Here is a 5,062-nt window from a genome sequence, read left to right on the forward strand (position 1 = left end):
CATGTATCTAGGAAATAAATTGTGTGTGTTTGTGACTGTCTTATAATAATATATGCATACGTGAGAATAAAAATGGTTTTCACTAAAAACTACTTAAAAGATATTTTCATAATTTTTGGTGGGGTAGGGGGCGGGGAATCTGCATGCAACATGTGGGATGGGATCTTAGTTCCCTGACCAGAGATCGACCCCATGCCCTCTCCAGTGAAAGCAGGAATTCTTAACCACTAGAATCTGCCAGAGATGGCCCAATATTTTCATAAATTTTAGGACTTACCTTCACCTCAAGTCCTGGGTTAGGAAAATAATCTGATAAAACCTGTATATTCATGAGGGATCTCTTCCCCTAGGTGACTCATTAACTGCCTCCTCCTGTTGCTCTGGGAAAATCAGTCTTATTCTCTGAGACCATTCTCCACACAGATTAAAGTCATATTGGCCTTCCATGTTCTATTTGGTACCACTTTTTACTAGCCTTTGTATTATTAATTAGCTACCTCTTTTCTACTTTGGGGAAATTTCAATAGTTCCATATGCCAGATGTGATTTTTCTGAAGATGCAGCTATTTTAGGTCTGCTAGAGATCAGGACACCACTGACCGACTTCATTTTCACTTTTCACTTTTATGCATTGAAGAAGGAAATGGCAACCCACTCCAGTGTTCTTGCCTGGAGAATCCCAGGGACGGGGGAGCCTGGTGGGCTGCCATCTAAGGGGTCGCACAGAGTTGGACACGACTGAAGCAACTTAGCAGCAGCAGCAACAGAGATTAGGTGGGTGAGAAGAATCAGCAGAACAAATTCATTTAGATTGCTATGTTTTGTCAACTAAGATATTTCCTGGTAACTAAATCATCACTAGAGATTTCAAACTGTGATTTAGTTGTGGTGTGGAAGAAAACATCCAGAAGAGAAAGAGTTGGGAACAGTAGTTGAGTCAGTGTTGCCAGGCATGAAAAAATACTTGGCAGGGAGACTACCTTGGTCTTTAAATGGGGACAAAGAAGGTGCCTGGACAAAAATGATATATATTTTTTTAAACTTGAAGTGAGAAGAAAAATTTATTGTTCTTAGGTTGGTTAATCCTACAACTCTTGATCAGTGTTTAATGTAACATCAGATAGCATTGATTCATTGAGTTCCTCCACTCTACTCAAGTTCAAGGATAAGAACTATGATGTGAGAGAGTCAGGCATGATTTGGAGGCACACAGGATACATATGGGATGTTTATGTTTAGCTCTTGATTCAGATTAGTTTGGTGATAAACATACATTCCAGAGTTGGTAGCAGCATTGGCCCTGGTTGCTCAAGACCGCTTCTACATAGACCAGGCAAATAAAAGTATGCAATTAGGCTGTATTTGCCAAAGAAGCAGGGATTGCATGCTTTTTCCTTCTACACTGACCATTTAATCAGTTATTATAATAAATGACTGATGAGAAAAATTTTAAAGTGACTGCTGAGATTGAATATTCTAATTTTTTGAATCGAACCCCAGTCTTCCTGAAATATTAGAGAAACTTGATATCTGGGTTATCTGCACATCCATTTTTTTCATTCAACAAAAAACATTTCTTAAGCTTCTGTTATGTTTCCAGCATTGTCTGGGGAGCTGGGAGTAGAGAGAAAAAGAAACCATTTCACTCTCCCATGAGCTCACAGCCTGGCACTGGGAGAAAAACTCAGAAATAGCAAGTTATATTGCATCACTGTGCACTTGGAACAGTAATAGGTGAGTGGTGGAAGGTAAGGAAGTGTGGAATATTTTTTAGGAAAATATTGCTTTAGGAAAGAAGTAGAAGAATAGGGAAAACTTTAGTTTCAAATTGAGGATCTGCTATCTCTATCCATGAGGTTTTCTGTCAAATATTTTCTGAGAAGGAAAATTCAGACCCATTCTTAGTGATATTAGTTTTTCCATCTAAAATCTTTCACTGGGCATGTGGTTAGGGCTCTTTGGAACATCCAAGATGTAAGCTAATTTTAAATTCCTTTTCTGTGTTTTTCCATTTAGGCCTGTGAGTCTCTAGTCTCAGAATTTGAGGGAAGTTTCTATAGCATTCCTTTTTCTTTCCTCTTTCTATTCTACATGATTCTTTCATCATTCTGTTTTTCTCTATTTCTTACTCTTTTGCTTAATTTTCTTGTTTCCTTTATTTATCATTAAAGCTTTTTTTTCTTCCTATCCCTCACCATCTTTCAATTTCTTCTCTTTGTATGTTTCCTTTATTTTCATCTTCTAAATGATCTTACATTAAACAATTAAGTTGAAATTGCAAAGGAATTAATTAAAATTAATTCAACAAGCACATACTGATTTTCTAGAACTGACTGTTCTGCCCTCTGAAACTGTCCAAGGAACTATCATGATGGAGATGAAAATACAGAAATCTCCACCTTTTAGTGCTTGTAAACAGAGGAAATAGGTCACGCACATGTAACTACACCAAAGGGTGAAAGGTGCTATGATAAATACAAAGTGCTGCCGGAAATGAAGGGAAGAAGATTTCTTTTCTAGCTAGGAGAACTGGGGAGGTTTCATGAGGGGCATTTAAACTGGGCTGTGAAAAATGAACATTTCAAGACACATGAGGCAGGTTTTTATTTGAGTAATATCCAGTTGCGTGCATGCGTATACACAATGTTTTGGCCATCATAAATAACACTTCTATGAGGACTGTGGTGCATGTATCTTTTTGAATTAGTTTTCTACAGATATACACCCAGGAGTGAGGTTGCTGGATCATATGATCACTCTATTTTTAGTTTTCTAAGGAACCTCCACAAAGCTTTCCATAGTGGCTGCACAAACAGTGTAGGAGAGTTCCCTTTTCTCCACACTCCATCCAGCATTTGTTGTTTGTGCAGTCTTTAGTTCTTGATTGTGGGTTCCGGTTCATTTTTGCTCTTCCCCATTTTATATCCATCTTCCTTTCCTCATTGCCTGTCCTGTGGACTTCAAACTACAGCATTAGATGCAAGGACAATAGACTGGTAGAGACTGCTGAATCAGCTTCTGCACGGTCAGTAAGATCAAGTCACTGTCACAAATCTTTTGGTATATTACCTCCTGGTGGTTCTGCTTCTCCATTGGAACCCTGAGTAATATGGCCAGTAATCCAAATTTCTTATTTTTCCTATTTTTTCAGGCAAATTTGGAGCCCAAAGTGACTGAGACCATGGGGGGAGGAAATCATTCGGTGGTGTCTGAGATTGTGTTGGTGGGCCTCACCAGTTCTTTGGAGATGCAACTTGTCCTCTTTCTAATTTTCTCTGTGTTGTATGTAACAAGTATTTTAGGAAACCTCCTCATTGTTCTCACAGTGACCTCTGACTCCCATTTACGCTCCCCTATGTACTTCCTGCTAGCCAACCTCTCCTTTATTGACATGTGGGTTTCCTCCATTACAGCTCCCAAGATGATATCTGATCTTTTCAAAGAGAGAAAAGTAATCTCTTTCCAAGGATGCATTGCTCAGATGTTCTTCGTTCATGTTATTGGAGGAACCGAGATGGTTCTGCTCATTGCCATGGCCTTTGACCGTTATGTCGCTATATGTAGGCCTCTCCATTACCTGCTCATCATGAACTTCAGAACTTGTATTTCACTCTTGGTTGCTGCCTGGACCATTGGGATCATCCACTCACTCATCCAGATTCTATTTGTCATAAATCTACCATTCTGTGGCCCCAATAAAGTGGACAGTTTTACTGTGATCTTCCTCGATTTATTAGGCTTGCCTGCACAGATACTTACACACTGGAGCTTGTGGTTACTGCCAATAGTGGTTTCATCTCCCTGGGAACATTTTTCATTCTGATTACGTCCTATATCTTCATCTTGGTCACTGTTTGGCAACGTTCCTCAGGTGACTTGTCCAAGGCCCTCTCTACACTATCAGCTCACATCGCAGTGGTGGTCTTATTTTTCGGCCCATGTATTTTTGTGTATTCGTGGCCATTTCCCACAGTACCAGTGGATAAATTCCTTGCTATTTTTGATGTAGTTATTACTCCATTTCTGAATCCTGCCATCTACAGTTTGAGGAACAAAGAGATGAAGGTGGCAATGAGGAGGATATTCAGTCAGATGTTTAGTTTCAGGAAGCTGTTTTAAGTGATTTTGATATCAATAAAGATGAACAACCCTACTATTCCCTGCTGACACCACAGACATGAATCAACGAAACATAGTACCATGGATGCTTTACTTACTAGTTGAATTACCAATGTCCAGAATTTTCTTAATGTGATTTCTGCCCATAACCAAGAAAGATATGGTATTCTTTCTTGTGCAATGTGACAGAATAACAGTATTAACGCAGGACTATTTCCACATTTTCTTGTGTCTCCTCGATAAAAATGAATTTGGACTGGTCTCTTTTATTTCTTTTCCCCTCTGGATTCTGAGGAGGATCCTCACTTGTCAGATAGAGTTTTGGATTTTGTGATACAGAATCTGAAGAACAGTGCTTTGGAAATATGACAAAATTTGAAATTATTCAGGATAGTTTTTTTTTTTGAAGTTCAGTAGTGAGATGTGTGTGTAGTAAGTAATCTAGTAAGTAAAGCATCCATGGTGTTGTGTTTCAGCTGTAATGTGTGAAAAAACAGATGAAAGGTAAAAAGGGGATTTTAAAGAGTTATTTTTGGCTATCTCTTCCCTTCAATATGATATTGCCCTTCAATAAAATAAAAAAGTTAAAGTTATTCTGAATTATTTTTGAGTTAAAAAAAAATCACAATATCAGCCTAAAATCGGATCCCTGGGGTATGGCTTCATAAGCATTTCAGCTAATGCACACAGTAAGTATGAATTAAGCCTTGTAACTACTACCGTTTTTCCAAAATCTTTGTTCCTGTATCATCTGGGGATTTGAACAATGGAGATCAGGTAATGGGCAAAGACAATGACCCAGTTAGTGCTAATCCTTGCCTTAATTATATTGAAGTCACCTATAATTCCTCAGAGTTGTTGTGCTCAGTTGTTTAAGTCATGTCCAGCTCTTTGCAACCCCATGGACTGTAGCTTTCCAGGCATCTTGCATTTTCCAGGCAAG

The 5,062-nt window shown here is 38.6% G+C and overlaps 1 pseudogene; it reads left to right on the forward strand.

Annotated features, from left to right (window-relative positions):
• Nucleotides 1–3,181: 3,181 nt before the first annotated feature.
• LOC138072967 (olfactory receptor 4F3/4F16/4F29-like) lies at nt 3,182–4,119 on the forward strand (annotated as a pseudogene).
• The last annotated feature ends 943 nt before the right edge of the window (nt 4,120–5,062 follow it).

Source organism: Capricornis sumatraensis, chromosome 2 (assembly GCF_032405125.1).
Source record: "Capricornis sumatraensis isolate serow.1 chromosome 2, serow.2, whole genome shotgun sequence".
NCBI lineage: Eukaryota > Metazoa > Chordata > Mammalia > Artiodactyla > Bovidae > Capricornis > Capricornis sumatraensis.